A 26,419-nucleotide genomic window follows, 5' to 3' on the forward strand; every position below is an offset into this window, starting at 1 on the left:
GGTTCCTCCTGAGATAGAAAACTACTATACAGACATTCATCTTGAGTAGCTTTTCTTGTTTGCACTTTAGATGATGCATCATCAATGATCAGTTCAAAGGGATGATTCTTGGTCCATTTCCTTTGAGGTGGAAGATGTGCTCTAGATGAGGTGGCCTCAGTATTGTCATGATGTGAGACAGAGTGTTGATTAGTTGAAACTCCCCCTGAGTTGTTGGTTCTTTGCAGGGAATTTGGAGTTCTATCAACTGATGATGTAAATCGATTATCCGTTGATGAACTATGATCAACGGATGCTTCATTTTGTACTTCAACGGATGATGCACTATGTCTTTCAACGGATACTGCATTGCCTCTATCAACGGATGCAGAATTTTGTGCATTATCCAAGGGCATATTTTGAATCCCTTTTGAAGTGTCATCTCCATCAATCTCCTCTTCACTATCATCACAATATATCTCAATGTTGTCAAATTTGAGTCTCTCATGGTGTCCCTCATCTGTTAGTCCATCAATCTTTTTAACATCAAACACAACATGCACAGATTCCATAATAATGTTGGTTCTTAGATTGTAGACCCTATAAGATTTTCCAGCTGAGTAACCAACAAATATCCCTTCATCAGCCTTTGCATCAAACTTCCCTTTATGGTCAGATTGATTCCTTAGAATAAAGCATTTACATCCAAAGACATGAAGAAAGTTTAGAGTTGGTTTTCTTCTCTTGAACAACTGATAAGGAGTCATGCCTTTAGCTTGATTGATCAAAGAAATATTCTGAATTTAGCAGGCACAATTAACAGCTTCAGCCCAGAAATATGTTGGTAACTATGATTCTTCAAGCATTGTTCTGGCAGCCTCAATCAAAGATCTGTTCTTTCTTTCAACTATCCCATTTTGCTGAGGTGTTCTTGGAGCTGAGAACTCATGCATGATTCCATTTTCTTCACAGAACAGCCTTATTGACAAATTATTGAACTCAGTTCCATTGTCACTCCTGATATTCCTAACCTTCAAGTCAGGATGATTATTGACTTGCCTGATGTGATTGATAATGATTTCACTTGCTTCATCCTTTGATCCAAGAAAATAGACCCATGAAAACTTTGAGAAATCATCTACAATCACTAAGCAATATCTTTTTCTTGCAATTGACAATACATTGACTGGTCCAAACAAATCCATATGTAGCAGCTGTAATGGTTCATCAATTGTTGTTAAAGCTTCTTTTTGAATGATGCTTTCCTTTGTTTGCCTTTCTGACAAGCATCACACAAACCATCCCTTGAGAATTCAACTAGAGAAATTCCTCTAACTAAGTCCTTTTTGACTAGATCATTCATTGTCTTGAAATTCAAATGGGATAGCTTCTTGTGCCATAACCAACTTTCAACTGGACTCGCTTTGCTAAAGAGACAAGTAATAGATTCTGTATCTGTAGAGTTGAAGTCAGCTAAGTACACATTCCCTTTTCTAACTCCAGTTAGAACCACTTTGTTGTCTTTCTTGCTGGTGACAACACAGGCTTCTGAATTGAAGGAAATTGTATTCCCTCTATCACATAGTTGACTGATACTCAGTAAGTTGTGCTTGAGACCATCAACTAATGCAACTTCATCAATGATGACATTCCTTGTTGAAATCAAGCCATATCCCATAGTGAACCCTTTGCTGTCATCTCCAAAGGTTATGCTAGGGCCAGCTCTCTCCTTAAACTCAGTGAGCAGGGAGAAATCTCCTGTCATGTGTCTTGAACAGCCACTGTCCAAGTACCATAGATTTCTTCTTTTTCCCTGGTTGCTTGATGAACTAACTTCATTTTCCTCAGAATCAGCCATGAGAGCCAAGTTGACATATTCCACATCTTCATCCTCTTCTTCTCCATCAGCTGCCCAGTCTTTTTCTTGAGTAATGAAAGCCCTCTCCTTTTGCTTGAGCAGATCAAAATATTTCTTTTTGTAATCTACTTGGTCAAATTTCTTCTTTTCAGAAGTTGGCTTTCTGCACTCACTTGCAAAGTGTCCACTTATACCACAATTGAAACACTTGAACTTGGATTTGTCCACCATGTTCTTATGAGGTTTAGTGGCTCTAGTATTTTTCCTAAATTTCATCTTTGCAAATCTCCTGGATAGAAATGCAAGATGCTCATCAATACCATCAGAGTCATCTTGGCTGGAGTTGTCTTCATTCTCAGCAACTTGCTCCTTACCCTTGCTTGATTCTGATTTGCTTGTGCCATCTTTGGAGTTTGATGTAGATCTCACAGTTTCTTGTCTGCATTCTTTCTCATTTTCAGCTACCAAGGCAACTGAACCTCCTTTCTTTCTTCCCTTCTCCAATACCTCATCCTGTTCCAGCTCTAGTTCATAAGTCTTCAAGATTCCATATAATCTTTCAAGAGTGAAATCCTTATAATCTTGAGAGTTTCTCAAGGAGACAGTCATGTGTTTCCATTCCTTTGGCAAGGATCTTAAAAATTTAAGATTTGAATCCTTCACCTGGTACACTCTACCATACAGCTTCAGTCCATTCAACAGCTTTTGGAATCTATTGAATGTGTCATTTAAAGATTCATTTTCTTCAAAATGAAAATACTCATACTGTTGAATGAGAAGCTGCATTTTGTTTTCTTTTACTTGTTCTGTACCTTCACACAGTAGCTGAACTGTGTCCCAAACCTCTTTGGCAGTTGTGCAATTTATCACATTATCAAACATATCCTTGTCAAGACCATTAAACAAAATGTTCATAGCCTTCTTATCCTTGTGGACTTCTTCTGTGTCTTCCATTGTCCATTCTGCTCTAGGTTTTGGAATGGATTGACCAACAGCAATTGTGGCCGTAGCAACTGTGGCTACTTTGTGGGGAATGTGAGGATCATTCTCAATGCAGTTTACATAACCTTCATCTTGGGAGAGTAGATGAAGGAGCATTTTCACCTTCCAATGGTGATAACTGTCTTTGTCAAGAACTGGGATTTTTACTCCAATATCCTTCTTACTCATCTTTGTTAGTTTCCAAGATCTTTAAACTCTTTGTGTGTCAAGAGCTTGCTCTGATACCAATTGTTATTCCTAGTGGACTAACAATGAGATTTACAGAAGGGGGGTTGAATGTAAATCTCAAAACTTTTTCAAGTTTTGAGCAGTTTTAAAGGTTTTATGTTCAAGATAAACAAGTGTGTGAATTGCTTTAAGCTAATACAGACATATATATATTCAAACACTAATGTAAAGAACACAACAGACCTTAAAAACTTTTCTGGTGGATTGTTGTTCCATCAGAGATGGTATTTCAGAAAATCTGTGATTCAAGATGTTGATCACAGTTGCATCCTAGTACAAACTAGATAATTTTTCTCTCAAGATTTTTCTAAACAGCACTGGAAAAATTCATATCTAATTACTAGCTGCTACTTGGTTTATATATCACCAAGTGTACAAGTGAAGACAAAGATAAAAATACAATAATAAAATAAGTTCTCCACTTATTTCTTCTCCATATCACTCAAGTACTTTGTTGACTATTGCCTCTTTGTACTAGAGTAGAACGACTGCTTTTTCTGATGTTCCTGAAATTAGGCTTCCACATTTCAGTTATCTCTGACAACCCATGTGCCTCTGTCTGCTGTTACAACTACCACTTATCAACTGCTATTTAACAGAACATCCGTTGAAGCCTTCATCCGTTGATGGCTTTATCCGTTGATGTGTTAGCAGTTGAAGCTCTATCCGTTGAAGCTTTAGAGACATCCGTTGAAGCTTTGTTTCTCATCCGTTGAAGGTCTTTAAGATATCCGTTGATACCACTTCATTTATACAAAATTACAAGGCATGAAATATTTACAATTGGCCTTCCTATTTGCATATCTTCTAGTAGTCAACATGACTTATATTTTCTCTCAACTTCTAAGAATTATATCTTAAATACAGAGACTGAAATGTGCTACAACACTAGACTTATTTCTAAGTAAAGCTTCACCATCAACGGATAGCCAAAGTGGTCTTATCCGTTGAGGCTGCAAACACTAAATTTCTACTTAAGTGTTTTGTTAAACATATCATCAAACTAATGCACATATATTCCTAACAGAAGGTCTTGAAGAGCTCTACCAGATTCTGTAATCCATACACCTGCAGAAATCAAGGTTATTTTTCTAAAAATTTATTTATTTTCGAATTTATTTTATTAAAAATATGAATTTTTGTTCGGATGATTGTTTGTATGATTTGATGATTGCATGTTGTAGAGCTTGTTTTCCTGATGATTTTCATATGTCATACGTCTGATTTGGAGTTCAATAACATGTTCAAAATTGAGTTTGATTTTCGAATTTTAAAATTAGGGTTTATAACCCGTATGAATGTTCTTAATTGAAATTTGGGGGTTTCTTATTCTGTGATAGATTGATGTTGTGTTATAGTGGGTTGTGTTCTCTGTGAAATTTGCAATCTAGTCGTATAAGTTTCATGAACCAACGAGGTCTGTAGAGAAGGGAGTTGTGTTTTGAAGTAATCCGATGTTCGCCGGAAACTGGAAAATTTCACGGCCAAATTCCGGCCAACTCAGGGATTGTTAGGATGAATTGATTGCATGGTTGTGTTCCTGGTGTTGTGTAGATGTGATCTGGAGGTGTTGATGGGGTGAGGACGCCGGGAACGTGTTCTCCGGCCATCCCCGATTGTTTTCGGGCGACCCCCTGGAAAATTACAGTTTAGTACCTATAGTTTTGAAAACGATGCAGTTTGGTCCCTGTAGTTTCCAGACTTTGCAAAAATTGGATTTCTGTTTTAAAAATGTTTAAAAATCATATTTCCTATTTATTTTTATTATAAAAATTCGTTTTTAATTTCTGAAAATTCTAAAAATTATTATTTTAATTCTGAAAATTATTTTTAATTCACAAATAAATCTAAATTAATTAGTTAAATAATTCCAGTTAATTTCTAATTGATTAATTGGTCAATTAATTCGAAAATTAATTGATTAATTGATTTAATTAATTATTAATTGATTTTAATTAATTATTTAATTAGATTCAATTATTTAAAAATGATTTAAAAATTCTGAAAAATAGTTTTGAACTTTAAAATATTATTCTAAATTATTTCCAAGGCTCAATAATTATTCTAAAATTATTTCGGAGCCAGAATTGCCAACCGAACCCTGTTTATTAACCCGAAATTGATCCAACGACCCGTTTTAATTCCGAAAAATGTTTTAAAAATCATTTTAAATACAAGAAAGCCTATTTATGGTCCGAGACTTCTTTATAAATAATATATCATTGATTACGTGATGTATTATGTGCTATATGTGACTTGTTAATTGACTATCGGTCTATATATTCTGTGTTTACTTGATTATTGCATAACTTTCAATCCGTTAATCGGATTTGGGTAAAATGAAGGGTAGATAGAAGTATGTGTTGAATAGAATTCCATGAGTAAATTATTGATAGATGCTTATGATATGTGAGCAGAAGAGGCAAGACGTAAGAAAGGGAAACAGATAGTTGAGGAGTAAGACGCTTGTGATTGGAAGCGAGTGCAGTGTAGTAAGCTAATATCAGGCAAGTGTTCTGAACTTTCTCGAGATATTGTAGTATTTGCTAGTCATGTTGATATTGCAAGTGCTTTGAAGCACTGAAACCTAAACCCTGATTCCAGTTATTGTTCTTGAGCCATAAACCTTATTCTTTCCAGACCATTGACTGTTGTATACCTAAACACAAATCTCAAGTATACGATACTACTCCACAAATACATGCAAACAAAATCCTAAACACTGAACTGAATTACTTGTACATTCAATCATTGTATCATATGCATTGAAAGCCCAAATCTTTGAAACCCTGAAATGTTGATTCCTTTGTTATCCAATTCTTTCATTACCCAGCATCCAAGCTTTTAAATTGCCTTATTGATCCTTACAAGGATTGAAACCCTTTCATTGTTAAACATTTATTGTTGTTAATGATTTCAGTCATTGTTTATTATTGCACATTCTTATTATGTTAGAATTGGATTGTTTTTATAAAATTATGGACCAGATTCATGGTCAGACCATATAATGGTCAAGTTAGGCCAATGTGTGCCTTGGATCCAGTAGGTAGAGCAATGTTGTGTGCCTTGCTCGGGGTTAGTACGTGACTGATCAGCAGCCTAACCTTGATTTTTAAATTAAAAGTATAATATCCAATTCTAAATCATAATCCAATGTTCACTTGATATCATAATCATATTCACATGATGATCATTATTCTCAGTTTTGTCATTGTGACTTGCTGAGCTAGTTAGCTCATTTGTGCGATGTTGTTTATATTCTTTCCAGTTAAAAAGGAACCAGTTGGTAGCGAGGATCCCCAGTCCAGCGCGAGAGCTAGGGGTTCAGGTTGAGAAAGCTGAGCTAGTAGGCTTCTTTTGGGATAATCTAACTTTGTAAAAGTTTGTAATAATGTTTAATACTCAGTTTGAGTTTGAAATAGTTGGGATTTGAACGGTTTGTAATATATTAGTGTGTTTGGCTTGTGTGCATACTTTAACCTGTTGCGGTCCGTGGTGGTTGGTAAGTAGGGTCACTGCATATATTATTATTATCTTTATTATTATTATAAGCAGGTTATAATTAAGGTGTGTGTGTGGACCCCAAACTTCTGACCCGGGTTTGGAGGGGGCCACAGGTTTGGTATCAGAGCTACAGGTTATAAGTCACTGACACAAGCCTAGGTTGACGGGAATGGGTAGAGGGATAGGATTAGAAGTAAGGTATAGGATGATAGAACGTCGAGAGGTTGAGTGTTATGGTATAACCGGTATTAGTATAGTTTGCATCGTGGTACGAGATTCTTATATTACGATATGATTTCAGATAGCAGAGATGGCCGACTCTTTTATTCACGTATCAGCTGATCACTCAGAGCCTTCAGTTGGAGCACCAACATCGGATCCACGTCCTGTGATTCCACCAGCATTGGCTATTCTACCTCCACCGGTGTTGCAGCCCGTACCATTGCAGGCTATTCCACCTCCAGGCATGTGGCCACCTGCCAGAGGACCCCCACCTGCTGATTCAGGCTTTACTAGTCATTCAGTCACAGGAGTACCTTTCCAATTCTCTTCCTATCCTGTCCCATATCATCAGTTTGAGGCTTGCCTTATGGAGCAGCGAATCCTACAGGGTCAGATCCAGGAGTTATTACATATCATGCGTACCAGAGAGATGGGGAGTGGTGAGAGGTGACTTAGGGAGAGGCTCCAGGCGTTTCGTAGAGCAGCTGTTGTGAGGATTGCTGAGGCTACACATGAGGACATCACCCCTGATTTCCTAGTGGAGTGGGCTAAGTGGGTTCTAGAGGAGCTTGAGGAGATAGGAGGTCCAGATTTGCTATGAGCCAGAGATTCTGAGATGGAGATGCTGAGCAGTGTTGTTATGGTTATGTAGTATGTACAGTAGTGTGTAGTGTGTATCAGTAGACTTTTGAGTTGTATTTATAGACTAGCGATGTTGACTAGTGAGTAGGTTATTATACCCTTTTTGCTTTTACTTTCGAAGCGTTTTTACGCTTGTACTACCTAAAACTTTTGATCTATATATCAGTACCTTTTTCCTTTCCAACACTGTCATTTACTTTATTGCACCTGTTTTACCTTACCTTATTTATTGCACCAGTATACCCTGTGATACCATGTACCCTGTTTTCCATAACTGTTTATATTCTGTAAAGAAGCATACAATTTACTTAGTTACAACTGTTTTCAAAAAGAGATATTCCTGTTTTACAAAACCTTTTTTTTATACAAAGATTTGATTCAAAAGCTAAATAAATTGATTGATTCTTTACAGAAAATGCCTCCCAGAAGAAATACCCGCACCAACACCCAGAATGAAGAAACCAACAACAACAACAATAATAACCAAGATGATACATACCAGAATGTGAACCCAGGACCCATGGACCCAGCAATAGCCCAGATTCTTCAAATCTTGGCCCAACAAACAGTTCACCTGGCACAACAACAGCAGAGACAGACCAATCCCCAGGTAACTTTCAAAACTTTTCAGGCAGTAAACCCACCAGAATTCAAGGGTTCCTTAGAGCCAATTGAAACAAATGTGTGGTTAAAGGAAATAGAGAAGGCATTTGCCTTGGTAAAAGTGAAAGAGGAGCAGAAGGTTGAATTTGCAAGTTACTATCTGAAGAATGAGGCCACCTATTGGTGGGAGATGGTGAAGACATTGGAAAGCACATATGTTATTACTTGGGAAAGGTTTAAGGAATTGTTTTTAGAAAAGTATTTTCCTCAGTTTGTTCAGGATCAAATGGAGCTGAAGTTTTTAGAATTAAAGCAAGGGAACATGTCGGTAACAGATTATGAGGAGAAGTTTGAGGAATTGTCAAGGTATGTGCCGTCGTATGTTGATACTGATAGAAAGAAAGCTAAGATATTCCAGCAAGGCTTGAAGCCATGGATCAGAGGGAAGGTAGCTATTTTTGAATTGGATACCTATGTCGGGGTTGTACAGAAAGCTATGATCGCAGAGACAGAGAGTGAGATATTCCAGAAAGAAAAGGAAAGCAAGAAAAGGAAAGTTGAGGGAAGTGAGGGTCAGTCACAAACAGGGAAGTTTCCAAATTTTAAGAAGGGCAAGTTTCAGCCAGGGAGAAATTTTAATTTCAGGAGACAAAATGCAGGAGACGGAGGCCAGGGTAATCGTCCAGCTAATGTGAATCAGCCGAATCAGTTAAGATTAACTTTTCCAGATTGTCAAGTATGTGGAAAGAAGCATGAAGGAGTTTGTAACAAGTTGAATGTGGTATGTTTTAAATACAACCAGGAAGGGCACTACTCGAGGGAGTGCCGAAATCAGCCAGCAAGAGAGCCAGCAAATAAGGGTCAGCCTATCCGGAATCCAGCAGTGAAGGTTCCAGTCATTGGATTCACATGCTTTAAATGTGGGAAGCCAGGACATATGGCCAGGGATTGCAAGACACCAGCCCCAGTCAGTAATGCATTAAGGATTATGGGATCTACCCCAACAGTGAATGAGACTCCGAGGGCTAGAGTTTTTGACATGTCGGTGAAGGATGCGATCCAGGATGCGGATGTCGTGGTAGGTACGCTTAATGTGAATTCTTTATGTGCCAAAGTGTTAATAGATTCGGGAGCAACTCGATCGTTTGTTTCACAAGATTTTGCTAGTAAGTTAAATTGTCCAGTTGAGTATTTAAATGAAATAATGACTGTGGAATTAGCAAATCAAGAACGTGTAACTGTTAACCAAATTTGTGGGAATTGTGAGATTGAGATTTCTGGTAGTAAGTTTTGTGTAGATTTGATACCGTTTAAGTTAGGAGAATTTGACGTTATATTAGGGATGGATTGGTTATCTAAGCATGATGCTCAGATAGATTGTCGAAATAAGAAAGTAATGGTGAAAACGCCAGACGAAAGAATAGTAACGTTCAAGGGACAGAAGCAGGTAAAGAAGTTCTTAATGATGATTCAAGCCAAGAAGTTACTACGACAAGGATGTGAGCATTTCGTAGCATATGTGATCGATAGAAGTCAGGAGCCAGCAAAACTTGAAGATATTCCAGTTGTGAAGGAATTTCCAGACGTGTTTCCCAACGAGTTACCAGGACTTCCTCCAGATAGAGAAATTGAATTTGCAATCGACTTAGCACCTGGAACCGAACCAGTATCCAAGGCCCCGTACAGAATGGCGCCTGTTGAGATGAAAGAGCTAGCAAAGCAATTGCAGGAATTGTTAGAGAAAGGAGTAATCAGACCCACGTATCCCCGTGTGGTGCACCGGTATTATTTGTCAAGAAGAAGGATGGAAGCATGAGACTGTGCATCGACTATAGGGAGCTCAACAAGTTGACAATCAAGAATAAGTATTCGTTACCTAGAATTGATGATTTGTTTGACCAATTGAAGGGAGCCAATTATTTCTCCAAAATCGATTTAAGATCGGGATATCATCAACTGAGGATCAAACCAGAAGATATACCAAAGACAGCTTTCAGAACAAGGTATGGGCATTATGAATTTCTAGTGATGTCTTTTGGATTGACCAATGCCCCAGCAGCGTTTATGGACCTGATGAACATAATTTTCAAGGAATATTTGGACAAGTTCGTTATAGTATTTATAGACAATATTTTGATCTATTCAAAGACGGAGGAGGATCATGCGGAACATTTAAGGACAACTTTGGAGATTTTAAGGAAAAAGAAGTTATATGCTAAATTGTCGAAGTGTGAGTTTTGGCTACATGAAGTTCAGTTCTTAGGACACATAGTCAGTAATAAAGGGATCAAAGTGGACCCGGCAAAGATCGAGGTAATTACGAATTGGGAAAGACCGAGAACACCCACTGAGGTAAGAAGTTTCTTGGGATTGGCAGGATATTATCGATGATTCTTTCAGAATTTCTCAAGAATTGCAACACCATTGACAAAGCTTACACGAAAGAATGAAAAGTTTATATGGAATGACAAGTGCGAAGAAAGTTTTCAGGAGTTGAAGAGGAGATTAATCACAGCACCTGTTTTGTCACTTCCGGACGATCAAGGGAATTTCGTAATTTATAGCGATGCTTCTTACAAAGGATTATGATGTGTTCTTATGCAGCACGACAAGGTGATTGCGTATGCGTCAAGGCAATTGAAACCACACGAACAGAAGTACCCTACTCATGATTTGGAGTTAGCAGCTATAGTTTTCGTTTTGAAGATTTGGAGACATTATTTGTATGGAGAAAAGTGTGAGATTTTCACGGATCACAAAAGTTTGCAATATATATTTACCCAGAAGGAACTTAATATGAGACAAAGGAGATGGTTAGAATTGATCAAGGATTATGATTGCTCGATTAATTATCATCCCGGTAAGGAGAACGTTGTAGCAGATGCGTTAAGTCGGAAGGAAAGGTTAAATGTGTTATCCGTACCTGAAGAGATATATAAAGAATTTCAAAAATTGGAATTGGAGATTAGAATTTGCAAGCCTGAGGAAGCAAAAGTGTACGGTATGATTTTCCAACCGGAGTTATTGGAGAAAATAAAGAAATTCCAGAAAGAGGTAATGGATCAAGATATAAATAGTTTGGTAGGTGAGGAATTATGCACGCAACAAGATGATCAAGGTATTCTTAGGTTTTCTTCAAGAATTTGGATTCCACCAGTAACGGAGCTGAAAAATGAAATTTTACAAGAGGCACATAGTTCAAGATATTCCATCCATCCAGGGAGTACCAAAATGTACAAAGATTTAAAGAAGAATTATTGGTGGCCAGATATGAAGAGGGAAATTGCAGAATGGGTTAGTAAATGCTATACATGTCAGAGAGTTAAAGCAGAGCATCAGAGACCAAGCGGATTGCTACAGCCATTGGAGATTCCAGAGTGGAAGTGGGAACATATTACCATGGATTTCATAGTTGGATTACCAAGGACAAGGGCTAATCATGATGCCATTTGGATTATAGTAGATAGACTTACCAAGTCAGCTCATTTTCTGCCTATAAATGAACGATTTTCGCTCGACAAGTTAGTTTATATGTACTTGAAAGAGATCGTAGTTCGTCATGGAGTTCCAGTGTCTATTGTATCTGATCGAGATCCAAGATTTAATTCAAGATTTTGGAAGAGTTTTCAAGAATGTTTGGGAACAAGATTGAATATGAGTACGGCCTATCACCCCCAAACGGATGGCCAAAGTGAAAGAACGATCCAGACAATCGAGGACATGCTACGTGTTTGTGCTATTGATTTCAAAGGAAGTTGGGACGAGCATTTACCCCTGGTAGAGTTTGCCTATAACAACAGTTATCATGCCAGCATTGGGATGCCACCTTATGAAGCCCTTTATGGACGCAAATGTAGATCTCCAGTATATTGGGACGAAGTAGGAGAACGCAAAATACTCGGACCTGAATTGGTGCAGCAGACAAATGAAGTTGTTGAAATTATCCAGAAAAGATTAATAGCCGCACAAGATCGTTAGAGGAAATATGCAGACCAGTCAAGAAAAGACATGGAATTTGAAGAAGGAAGCTTGGTATTATTGAAAGTATCACCGTGGAAAGGACTAACGAGGTTTGGGAAGAAAGGGAAGCTAAACCCAAGATATGTCGGACCTTTTGAAATCCTAAAGCGTATTGGCAAGGTAGCTTACGAGTTGGCGTTACCTCCGTACATGGAGCACATTCACAATGTTTTTCACATATCAATGCTTAAGAAATATAATCCAGACTCCAGGCATGTAATAGAATATGAGCCAATAGAACTTCAAGCAGATTTATCATATGTAGAGCGTCCGATAGAGATTCTAGAGGAAAGAGAGAAAGTATTGAGAAATAAAGTGGTAAAGTTAGTAAGAGTATTGTGGAGAAACCCAAAGGTTGAAGAGTCAACCTGGGAGTTAAAAGTGATATGAGAGAAAAGTACCCTCATTTGTTTTCTTAGAGATTCTGAGGACAGAATCCTTTTAAGGGGGGAAGGATGTAATATTCGGGATATATCGTGTAATTATTTTGCTATTATATAATTATTATGTGTGTTCAGTATCTATTCTGTGAGTTAATTGTTAAGTGTTATCTACACTTGAATATTCAAAAATAATATTAATTGAGTATTTTAATTTTTATATGTCCAAAATAAAATATAGATAATTGTCATATCTTCCTAATTATTTTTATATTGGTTTATGGATTTATAAAAATCATATGAAATTTCTAAAATCTTTTTCCGGGTAATTAAAATCTATTTTATAAAAACGGGAACCAACCGACGTCAACCGTTGTTACATTTTTGGAACCCGAAACTCTTTCGAGAACTCCTTCCTAACCTAATTGTAATATTCCGAGCATTTTCCATGTTTCGACTTTTTCGATCCGGCGTACGGTTTGTCCTGCGCGGGTCCCGGCGCAACATTTTCGATACAATATTCGTTTCGGTAAATCAATAAAACCCGTATTTTCGATAAACGGGAGCTTTTTATTAAACTATCACAATTATCACTTCGTAATACGTGTAACCAGGCGCTGAGACCAAGACCGCAGTACAAATTGTACTGATTTGGATAATTATCCCGAAAACCGATACCGTTTGTATCAGTTTTTACAAATAAATGTACCGTTTTATATCCGGAATGATCCAACGGGATACTAATTTTCCGTAATTATAAATAGCCTTTTACCGTATTTTATTTCGTATCAAAATCATTTGCAGACAGATAATTATATAATTTTCAGAGAAAAACCCTAATTTCCTAAAACTGTTCTAAGAATCAAACAAGCATTTGGAGGTGTTATTGAATTCGGTTTGGAAAGCTCGAGTAACCAATCTGAAGGTCTTGAAGAGCTCTACCAGATTCTGTAATCCATACACCTGCAGAAATCAAGGTTATTTTTCTAAAACTTTATTTATTTTCGAATTTATTTTATTAAAAATATGAATTTTTGTTCGGATGATTGTTTGTATGATTTGATGATTGCATGTTGTAGAGCTTGTTTTCCTGATGATTTTCATATGTCATACGTCTGATTTGGAGTTCAATAACATGTTCAAAATTGAGTTTGATTTTCGAATTTTAAAATTAGGGTTTATAACCCGTATGAATGTTCTTAATTGAAATTTGGGGGTTTCTTATTCTGTGATAGATTGATGTTGTGTTATAGTGGGTTGTGTTCTCTGTGAAATTTGCAATCTAGTCGTATAAGTTTCATGAACCAACGAGGTCTGTAAAGAAGGGAGTTGTGTTTTGAAGTTTTCCGATGTTCGCCGGAAACTGGAAAATTTCACGGCCAAATTCCGGCCAACTCAGGGATTGTTAGGATGAATTGATTGCATGGTTGTGTTCCTGGTGTTGTGTAGATGTGATCTGGAGGTGTTGATGGGGTGAGGACGCCGGGAACGTGTTCTCCGGCCATCCCCGACTGTTTTCCGGCGACCCCCTGGAAAATTACAGTTTAGTACCTATAGTTTTGAAAATGATGCAGTTTGGTCCCTGTAGTTTCCAGACTTTGCAAAAATTGGATTTCTATTTTAAAAATGTTTAAAAATCATATTTTCTATTTATTTTTATTATAAAAATTCGTTTTTAATTTCTGAAAATTCTAAAAATTATTATTTTAATTCTGAAAATTATTTTTAATTCACAAATAAATCTAAATTAATTAGTTAATTAATTCCAGTTAATTTCTAATTAATTAATTGGTCAATTAATTCGAAAATTAATTGATTTAATTAATTATTAATTGATTTTAATTAATTATTTAATTAGATTTAATTATTTAAAAATGATTTAAAAATTCTGAAAAATAATTTCGAGCTTTAAAATATTATTCTAAATTATTTCCAAGGCTCGATAATTATTCTAAAATTATTTCGGAGCCAGAATTGGGCAACCGAACCCTGTTTATTAACCCGAAATTGATCCAACGACCCGTTTTAATTCCGAAAAATATTTTAAAAATCATTTTAAATACAAGAAAGCCTATTTATGGCCCGAGACTTCTTTATAAATAATATATCATTGATTACGTGATGTATTATGTGCTATATGTGACTTGTTAATTGACTATCGGTCTATATATTCTGTGTTTACTTGATTATTGCATAACTTTCAATCCGTTAATCGGATTTGGGTAAAACGAAGAGTAGATAGAAGTATGTGTTGAATAGAATTCCATGAGTAAATTATTGATAGATGCTTATGATATGTGAGCAGAAGAGGCAAGACGTAAGAAAGGGAAATAGATAGTTGAGGAGTAAGATGCTTGTGATTGGAAGCGAGTGTAGTGTAGTAAGCTAATATCAGGCAAGTGTTCTGAACTTTCTCGAGATATTGTAGTATTTGCTAGTCATGTTGATATTGCAAGTGCTTTGAAGCACTGAAACCTAAACCCTGATTCCAGTTATTGTTCTTGAGCCATAAACCTTATTCTTTCTAGACCATTGATTGTTGTATACCTAAACACAAATCTCAAGTATACGATACTACTCCACAAATACATGCAAACAAAATCCCAAACACTGAACTGAATTACTTGTACATTCAATCATTGTATCATATGCATTGAAAGCCCAAATCTTTGAAACCCTGAAATGTTGATTCCTTTGTTATCCAATTCTTTCATTACCCAGCATCCAAGCTTTTAAATTGCCTTATTGATCCTTACAAGGATTGAAACCCTTTCATTGTTAAACATTTATTGTTGTTAATGATTTCGGTCATTGTTTATTATTGTATATTCTGTTATTATGTTAGAATTGGATTGTTTTTATAAAATTATGGACCAGATTCGTGGTCAGACCATATAATGGTCAAGTTAGGCCAATGTGTGCCTTGGATCCAGTAGTTAGAGCAATGTTGTGTGCCTTGCTCGGGGTTAGTGTGTGACTGATCAGCAGCCTAACCTTGGTTTTTAAATTAAAAGTATAATATCTAATTCTAAATCATAATCCAATGTTCACTTGATATCATAATCATATTCACCTGATGATCATTATTCTCAGTTTTGTCATTGTTACTTGCTGAGTTAGTTAGCTCATTTATGCGATGTTGTTTATATTCTTTCCAGTTAAAAAGGAACCAGTTGGTAGCGAGGATCCCCAGTCCAGCGCGAGAGCTAGGGGTTCAGGTTGAGAAAGCTGAGCTAGTAGGCTTCTTTTGGGATAATCTAAGTTTGTAAAAGTTTGTAATAATGTTTAATACTCAGTTTGAGTTTGAAATAGTTGGGATTTGAACGGTTTATAATATATTAGTATGTTTGGCTTGTGTGCATACTTTAACCTGTTGCGGTCCATGGTGGTTTGTAAGTAGGGTCACTGCATATATTATTATTATCTTTATTATTGTTATAAGCAGGTTATAATTAAGGTGTGTGTGTGGACCCCAAACTTCTGACCCGGGTTTGGAGGGCGCCACAAAAGTGGCTATAAGTCAAGGCTGTTGATAGATTGAAGATAAGGTGCTATAACTATGATGAATTAGGTCACTTTGACACTGAGTGTAGAAAGCCAAAGAAAGTGAAGAAAGATAAAGCTTATTTGGGACTTGAAGCAAATCATGAAGCACTCTTCAGAAAGCAACATTAAAGGATTATATTGCAGAAGGCAAAAGCTGGGATGATACAGATGATGAGGATGACTGTGAAGAATATGGAAATTATGCTCTCATGGCTCTAAAGCAAGAAGAATCATTTGCATCCAAATCAGAGGTACCTATTCTAACCATAATTGAATTAAATACCACTCAATATAAAGAAACTGTTGAGAAAATAAATGTAGAGATGTTTCATATTCACACAAGCATGATGGCAGCTACTGAGGAAGTGAGTAGGCTGTCAAAAATCAATGAGAAGCTTGAGATTAAAAAAAAGGAGCTAGAACTGGAGTTTGTTAATTTTAAAATAGTCAAGCAAGAAAATGAGTACTTCAAGAACAAGCTAAAGTATGTTGGAGAGCTAGAGACAATGTTGAGAGAAAAAATTGAAAAAAATGATTTAAAGATCAGTCATTCAAGAATGCATCTCAATTGATTGTTCAGTATCATGAGAAAAATAAACCATGTGCTAACATAGCTATTGGTTTGGACTATGAGGCCCTAAACTCTCACAAGAAAATTGAAGCTGATAGAGGAAAAGAAATTAAGAACCGGGATGTTCTTGTGATGCTGAAAAGAGTAAATGCACCTCTGTTTAAAGTTTATGAAATAAATTTCTGGGAAGTGGAGTTGAAAATCAAGCAAGAAATTACAGATGAAGACAAAGAAAAGAAAGATGCAGAATCAAGCTACTAAGCACCAACCAAAGAGATTAAGATTGAAAATACTGGGAAAAATAAAAAGAACATAAATGGAAAAATAGGTGTAAACAAAAGCAACAATTATGCCTATATTACAAATTCTCCAAGGAAGCAATGTTAGAATGTGGCTCAATAAATCATCTAACTCATCTTTTTAGAAAGGCCGTTAGTGAGCCAAAGGTTGGAGCATGCAAGTACACTGAAGCACTGGCTGAAGATCCCTATTCCTTCTGTGATAAGTTTGATTGCACTTCTTGCAATATGAAGGTTATGACAAGCTGTCATAAGTTGAGAAAAGATCTCAAGGAAGTCAATCTTGGATCTGAGTTTGTAAAGGAAAATGTTGATCAAACTATGAATGTTGCTCTTTTCAAAAATTCAAATTCTACTTCTGCAATTTCTGTGAAAAAGAAAAAAGTGCCCAACACTACTTGGGTAGCTAAACACACTTAATCCTAATTGTGTGTAGAGAAAGAAGAATATAGTCATACAAATCATTAACAGTGGATGTTTCAGGCATATGACATGTTATCACAGTTTGAGGAGATGGCTGGCCCACTGGTAACTCTTGGAGACAACAACAAAGGATTTATAATGGGATATGGCAAGTTGATTTCTTATAATGTTATCATTGATTATGTAGCACTAGTTGCTGGTTTTGAAGTAAATTTTCTCAGTGTCAGCCAGTTCCCGGATAAAGGTTTCAAGGTAATATTTGACAAAGAAGATTGCTTAATCACTAGCAAGAGAATTGGTGAAGTTTCTTTGAAAGGAGCAAAGAAAGGAAGCCTGTCTGTTGCACACTCGAATTTAGCAAACAAGGATGGAATATGTTACTTCTACACCAAGGCATCCATTGAGCAAAGCAAGTTGTGGCACCAGAAAATCTATCACCTGAATTACAGAGCAATCAATACCTTGGTGAAAAAGGAATTAGTGAGAGATATGCCAACTCCATAATTTGCTCAAGATGAAATTTGTGAGGTTTGTCAAAAAGGCAAAATAAAGAGGTCCATTCACAAGAGTAAGAATGTAAATTCAATAAGTGCTCCATAACAGCTTATTCACATGGAGTTGTTTGGACTAGTTAATGTTTTATCTATATCAAGGAAGAAATATGCATTCACGAAGGTGGATGACTACTCAACATACACTTGGGTGGAATTTATGCATTTAAAGGATAAAACTCCACACATCATCATTGAACACATAAATTTATCAACAAGTTTTTGGGAAGAAGCTATCAATACTGCATCTATACTCAAAATAGATATCTAATTAACAAAAACCTTGACAAGTCACCCTACTCAATTCTGTCAAAAAGAAAGTCTATTGTAAAGCATCTACATGTGTTTGGAAGCAAATGTTTTGTGCTCAAAGACAACTCTGAATATGTTGAAAAATTTGACTTTAAAGTATTTAAAGCTATTTTTCTGGGATATTCATTGGAAAGGACTTCCTACAAAGTTGATGTGTTAGAGCAAAAGAAAATTATTGAAAGCACAGATGTGACCTTTGATGAAAATGAAGTTGAAGCTCTAAAGTTTGAAAATATGAACATTGATAGTGATTCTGAAGATGACGCTGAGATCAACACAAAGTACAGGATGAAGGAAGAATCAAATGTACCAGTGAACTGTGAAGATGATAATTCATCTCAAAGTAGAAACACTTCTGAATTTGATGACACAAACTCATGGGGAGAAAGAGATGACAGTTTTGCAAGTTATGTCAATAATGGAGAAAATGCAAACAAATCTAGTCAAGAAGATCACACCATAAAATGGGATAGGAGTCACACAAGAGATACTATAATTGGTGATCCAAATGTTGGAGTGAGGAATAGGAGTGCTACTGCAAATGAACGCTTGCATGCATGCTTTCTGTATCAAATTGAGCCTAAGAAAACTGAGGAAGCTCTACTTGATCCTGACTAGATATCTTCCATGCAAGAAGAGCTTAATCAATTTAAAAGAAATAAAGTTTAGGAATTGGTTCCTTCACCAAAGAACAGAAGTATCATTGGAATAAAATGGGTGTATAGGAACAAAATGTATGAAATTTGAATTGGTACAAGGAACAAAGTAAGACTGATTGTCAGAGGCTACTCACAAGAAGAAGGAATGGACTATATTGAAAGTTTTGTTCCAGTTGCAAGACTTGAATTAATAAGAATGTTTCTTGCATTTGCTACACATTCTAATTTCAAGGTGTATCAGATGGATGTGAAAAATGCATTATTTAATGGTGAATTGGAAGAAGAAGTCTATGTGCAACAGCCACCTGGATTTGAAGATCCAGATTTCCAGACTTTGTATATAAATTATTCAAGGCTCTCTATGGATTAAAGCAAGCACCTAGAGCATGGTATGACACACTGTCAGAATTTCTACTCAAACATGGATTCATTAGAAGGATAATTGACAAGACTCTATTCTACAAGTAGAATGGTTGTTATTCCCAGTGGGCTAACAATGAGATTTACAGAAGGGGGTTGAATGTAAATCTTAAAACTTTTTCAAGTTTTGAGTAGTTTTTAAGGCTAAGTGTTTTAGTGAGCAAATGTGTGTGAATGGCTTGAAGCTAATATAGACAGATATATATTCATACACAAATGTAAAGAACACAGAGAACTTAAAAACTTTTCTAGTGGATTTGTTGTTCCACCAGAGATGTGTTATTTCAGAAAATCTGTGATTCAAAGAATTAAATCACAGCTGCTTCCTAGTACAAACTAGATGATTTTCTCTCTGGATTTTTCTAAACAGCTCTGGAAAATTCATATCTAATTACTAGCTGCTACTTGGTTTATATATCACCAAGTTTACAAGTGAAGACAAAACTGTAAAATACAATTAAAAAGGCTCTTCACATGTTTCTTCTTCATTTCTCTATCCATTGCAATTTAGGCTTAGCTGTTAATCTTTGAATACTTCCTTGTTTGCACTAGAATGGAAATGCTGCATCTTCTTGATTCCTCCTAGAGGCTTCCACATTCCAGTTTGTCTCTGTCAACCCATGTGCCTCTGTCAGCTTATGAATTGTCACTATCAACTGCTAATGAACTAAGCATCCGTTGAAGCTTTCATCCGTTGATGCCTTATCCGTTGAGGCTTTATCCGTTGAAGCTTTATCCGTTGATGCATTATCAGTTGAAGTTTTTATCCATTGAAGCACTTATCTGTTGATGGATATTATCCGTTGAAGCATTAGAGACATCCGTTGAAGCTTTGTTTCTTATCCGTTGAAGGTCTTCAATATCAGTTGATACTTCTTCAGTTATACAAAATTACAAGGCATGAAATATTTATAATTAGCCCTCCTATTTGCATATCAGGTCTACTAGCAGTTAAATATAAAAGTGAGCCAACCATGCCTCTATAACTTGAAATGTCCACAGACTTTTCAGCCTTGTTTAATTTAAGCTTGGTGGCAGTGGCCATGGGAGTTTTTGCAGATGAACAGTCCATTAAGTCAAACTTCTTTAAAAGATCATAAATATATTTAGTTTGACTAATGAAAATTCCACCACTAACTTGTTTAACTTGTAAACCAAGAAAATAAGTTAGCTCTCCCATCATGCTCATTTCATATTTACTTTGCATTAACTTAGCAAACTTTTTACAAAGCTTATCATCTGTAGATCCAAATATAATATCATCTACATAAATTTGAACAAGTATTGTAGAGCCATTAACATTTCTAAAGAAAAGAGTTTTGTCAACAGTACCTCTTGTGAAGTGATTATCTTGAAGGAATTTTGACAAAGTCTCATACCAGGCTCTAGGTGCTTGCTTTAGTCCATAGAGTGCTTTCAACAGATAATACACATAGTCTGGAAAGTTTGGATCTTCAAACCCTGAAGGTTGGCTTACATAAACTTCTTCCTCCAATTCCCCATTTAGAAATGCACTCTTGACATCCATTTGATAGACTTTGAAATTGGCATAGGCTGCATAGGCTAGAAAGATTCTGATGGCCTCAAGTCTGGCAACTGGAGAAAATGTTTCATCAAAATCTATTCCCTCTTGTTGAGAATAGCCTTTAGCAACCAATCTGGCTTTATTCCTTATGACAATGCCATTTTCATCCATCTTGTTTCTGAATACCCATTTTGTGTCAATAGAACTCTTGTTCTTTGGCTTGGGTACCAGCTTCCATACTTTGTTCCTCTCAAATTGGTTTAGCTCCTCTTGCATTACTAAAATCCAATCTGGATCCAATAGAGCTTCTTCCACTCTCTTAGGTTCCTGCTGTGATAGAAAGCTACTATACAGACATTCATCTTGAGTAGCCCTTCTAGTTTGCACTTTAGATGTAGCATCACCAATGATCAGTTCAAAAGGGTGATTCTTGTTCCATTTCCTTTGAGGTGGTAGATTAGATCTAGATGAGGTTGCCTCAGTATTGTCATGATGTGAGATAGAATGTTGATTGGTTGAAACTCCCTCTGAGTTGCTGATCCTTTGAAAGGATTTGGGAGCTCTATCAACTGATGAAGTGAATTGATTATCCGTAGACAGACTGTGATCAACGGATGCTTCATTATGAACTTCAACGGATGATGCACTTTGTCTTTCAACGGATGCTGCATTGCTTCTTTCAACGGAAGCTGAATTATGACTTTCAACGGATGCAGCATTCTGTGCATTATCCAAAGGCAGATTTTGAATTCTTCTTGAGATGCCTTCTTCATCATTCTCATCTTCACTATCATCACAATATATCTCAATTTTGTCAAATTTGAGTCCTTCATGATGTCCCTCATCTGTTAGTCCATCAATCTTTTTTATCATCAAACACAACATGCACAGATTCCATGACAATGTTGGTTCTTAGATTGTAGACCCTATATGATTTTCCAGCAGAATAACCAACAAATATTCCTTCATCAGCCTTTGCATCAAACTTCCCTTTGTGATCAGATTGATTCCTTAAGATGTAACATTTGCAACCAAAGACATGCAGAAAGTTTAAAGTTGGTTTTCTTCTCTTGAATAATTGATAGGGAGTCATGCCTTTTGCCTGATTGATTAGAGAAATATTCTGAGTGTAACATGCACAGTTAACAGCCTCAGCCCAAAAGTAAGTTGGGAGTTTTGACTCTTCAAGCATTGTCCTTGCAGCTTCAATTAGTGATCTGTTCTTCCTTTCCACCACACCATTTTGTTGTGGAGTCCTTGGAGCTGAGAACTCATGCATGATCCCATTTTCTTCAGAACAACTTCATGGTTGAATTCTTGAACTCAGTTCCATTGTCACTCCTAATATTCCTTACTTTGAAATCAGGATGATTGTTGACTTGCTTGATATGATTGATAATGATTTCACTAGCTTCATCCTTTGATCCAAGAAAATAAACCCAAGAAAACTTTGAGAAATCATCTACAATCACTAGGCAATATCTTTTTCTTGAAATTGACAATACATTGACTGGTCCAAAGAGATCCATGTGTAGCAGTTGTAATGGTTCATCAATTGCAGATTCAAGCTTCTTACTGAATGATACTTTCTTTTGCTTTCCTTTCTGACAAGCATCACACAGTCCATCCCTTGTGAATTCTACTAGAGGCATTCCTCTAACTAAGTCCTTTTTGACTAGATCATTCATTGTCTTGAAATTCAAATGGGACAGCTTCTTGTGCCATAACCAACTTTCAACTGAGCTTGCTTTGATGAGAAGACAAGTAATAGATTCTGCATCTGTAGAGTTGAAGTCAGCTAAGTACACATTCCCTTTTCTAACTCCAGTTAGAACCACTTTATTGTCCTTCTTACTTGTGACAATACAGGCTTCGGAATTGAAGGAAACAGTATTCCCTTTGTCACATAGTTGACTGATGCTCAATAAGTTGTGTTTGAGACCATCAACCAATGCAACTTCATCAATGATGACATTTTCTTTTGAAATCAAGCCATATCCTATAGTGAATCCTTTGCTGTCATCTCCGAAGGTTATGCTAGGGCCAGCTCTCTCCTTAAACTCTGTGAGCAGGGTAAAATCTCCTATCTTGTGTCTTGAACAGCCACTGTCCAAGTACCATAGATTCCTTCTTTTTCCCTGCACACAACAAAATCAATCAAGTTGATTTTGGTACCCAAGTTTCCTTGGGTCCAGCCTTGTTAGTCTTTTTCCTAGACTTCATTCCTCCTGCATCTTTTGACTTAGGTAACTTTGGGTCAACCTTGATCTCAGATGTGGTTGGTTGAAGTGTAGGGTTAGTCACAGAATCATTTAGCACATTTGATTGAATTTGATAAGGCATAGATTGTGCAAACATGTTATTCCACATAGGCATATTGTATGGCATTTGAGGCATACTAAATGCAGTAAAATAAGGATTATTAATATATGGCATGTTTGCAAAATGTGCATGGGGATTCTGATGAGTCATAACAGGCATGACATGCAGAGGTGACATAGACATGTTAGGCATGGAGGGATTTGAAGGCATGGGAGCATTTTTAACAGATTTGCAATTATCAGATAGGTGATTAACACTTTTACAATACACACAGCTTTTTCTAGGAGCATACCTATCAGGTGTGTAATTGTTATGTTTATTAATCCCTACCTTCCCATTTCTTTTAGGTTTTTTTAGTTTCCTTCTTATCCTCAACCAACTTAAGCCTATTTTTCAGCTGATCCAAAGTCATGTGTCCTATATTCACCTTACTGGCATCTTTGGATGTGCCAGCTCCTTCTTTGACAAAGTTCTTGAAAGTTGAATCATCCTTCTTATTGAGATTTTTATTTTTAAAGTTACTTGCCTGTTTTAATTGATGAGCCTTCAACGGATGCTCTTTTTCTTCCTTCAACGGATAACTTTCATCATCCGTTGATTCCACATCCGTTGACAATCCATCAATTAATTTTAACTCCTTTTTGTTTTTCTTCCAGGCATCCTCACAGAATGATTCAATTCCCTGAACCTTGGCAATCTGAACACTAACATCCCTAGATGTTTTCCAGGCCTTGTTTACCTCTTGCTCACTTTCTAACTGTTTAGAAAGAATTTCTACTTTCTTAACAGCTTCTTCTAGTTCACTCTGAACAGTCAAGCATTTAAGTTTAATCTTTTCAAGCTCAATTACCTGATCCTCTAACACAGCATTCCTATCACTTAAAAACACATTATTCTCTTTGATCCTAGTGTTTTCTTTAGCTAGTGATTTAAGGGAAACACGCAAATGATATAATTCATTGGACATATCATTTATGGCTTCATTGCATTCATTTTTAGAAAGCTGAGAGAGATCAGTAGTAATTACCTGGTTGCTTGATGAACTAGTTTCATTTTCATCAGAATTAGCCATCAGGGCTAGGTTGACATATTCCATATCATCATCTTCATTGACTCCATCTGCTGCCCAATCATCTTGAGTGAGAAAAGCTCTTTCCTTTTGTTTGAGCAAATTAAAATACTTCTTTTTGTAATCAACTTGCTCAAATTTCTTCTTATTAGAGGTTGGCTTCCTACACTCACTTGCAAAGTGTCCACTAATACCACAGTTATAACATTTGAACTTGGATTTGTCCACCATGTTTTTGTTTGGCTTAGTGAATTTTGTATTTTTCCTGAACTTCATCTTTGCAAACCTCCTGGACAGAAAAGCCAGATGTTCATCAACATCATCAGAGTCATCCTGACTGGAATTGTTTTCATCCTCAGCTACTTGCTCTTTACCCTTGCTTGATTCTGATTTGCTTGTGCCAATTTTGAGACTTGGCATTGTCTTCTCCTCATTCCTGGCTTCAACCTTCTCACTGTCAGCTACAAGTGCAACTGATCCTCCTTTTCTCTTCCCTTTTTCCAACAACTCATCTTGCTCCATCTCAAGTTCATATGTCTTCAAAATTCCATATAATCTTTCAAGTGTGAAGTCCTTATAATCTTGAGAATTTCTTAGAGAAACAGTCATAGGCTTCCATTCCTTTGGTAGAGACCTTAGAAATTTTAAATTGGAGTCCTTGACTTGGTAAATTCTGCCATACAGCTTCAATCTATTCAACAGTTTCTGAAATCTGTTGAAGGTATCATTCAATGATTCTCCTTCTTCAAAATGAAAATATTCATACTGTTGAATGAGAAGCTGCATTTTGTTTTCTCTAACTTGCTCAGTGCCTTCACAGATAAGCTGCACAATATCCCAAATTTCTTTAGTAGTTTGGCTGTTAATGACATTGTCAAATATATCTTGATCTAGGCCATTAAACAGAATGTTCATGGCTTTCTTGTCCTTGTGAACCTCTTCAATATCTTCAACAGTCCATTCTGCCTTTGGCTTGGGAATAGACTGTCCAACAGCAACTGTTGCAGTAGCAGCTGTGGCCACCTTGTGAGGGATGTGAGGACCATTTTCAATGCAGTTGATGTAGCTTTCATCTTGAGAGAGAAGATGTAAATGCATCTTCACTTTCCAGTGATGATAGTTATCTCTTTCCAAGATTGGAATCTTTACACCAATATCCTTCTTACTCATGATGTTAGCAGAATAGATCTTTAAACTCTTTGTATGTTAAGAGCTTGCTCTGATACCAATTGTTATTCCCAGTGGGCTAACAATGAGATTTACAGAAGGGGGGTTGAATGTAAATCTCAAAACTTTTTCAAGTTTTGAGTAGTTTCTAAGGCTAAGTGTTTTAGTGAGCAAATGTGTGTGAATGGCTTGAAGCTAATACAGACAGATATATATTCAAACACAAATGTTGTTAGGTCCCAATTTGTTTGTAGAAGGGGGGGTTGAATGCAAACAATACCGTTTAGTCGAATAAAATGCGGAATAAAATAGTGAAACAAAATTTAAGTTAAATAAAACTTTTATTACACTTGAAAGGTGTTACAACTACGGTATCGGTTACAAGGGATTAATCTCAAATCAATTATTACAAATCTAGAATAAATTCGACATGAACTTTTTCTATTTTTGTAATTAAAAGATCAAATGCTAAATGCGATTTGAGATTAAGTTCTAGGGATTTTAATCCGCTAGATTGATACACAAGAACAAGATAAGTATTTCTAGTTGATTGGATTTAACTTTACAATCTAGAAATTGATCTTGAAGTTGCAGATGAGATGAAATATTTTTCTGCTCCTTTTTCTTTTGTTCTTGAGTTTGTGTTCTGTTTTTTCGATGGTGAAATAATAGACTTCTGCTCCTTTTTATCAAACAGCCGAATGTAAACATGTACTGGCATGACAATCTCTTTGGCCAGCAAGACTTTCGGTATGACAAAGTTTACAACTAGCAAGACAATTAAAATGAGCTAGCAAGACTTTCGGTATGACTATTGATTGTCATACCGATTGTCATATTAGTTCAAATAAATTGTCTTGCTGAATTAATAACAGATTTTAATCTAAACAGAAATTCTAATAAGACAATTAAATGTATTGGCATGACTTTCGGTATGACTATCAATTGTCATACCGATTGTCATACTAGTTCAAATGAATTGTCTAGCTGAATTTAAGCAGATTTTAAACCAATTAAAATCTTGTAAATCCTTAATATTAATTCTAAATTAATTAATCAATTTAATTCAATTAATCAATAAATTAATCTTTGCATATATAATTTATTCTCTTAATTA

The sequence above is a fragment of the Apium graveolens genome, chromosome 10, assembly GCF_009905375.1.
Source record: "Apium graveolens cultivar Ventura chromosome 10, ASM990537v1, whole genome shotgun sequence".
Taxonomy (NCBI): Eukaryota; Viridiplantae; Streptophyta; class Magnoliopsida; order Apiales; family Apiaceae; genus Apium; species Apium graveolens.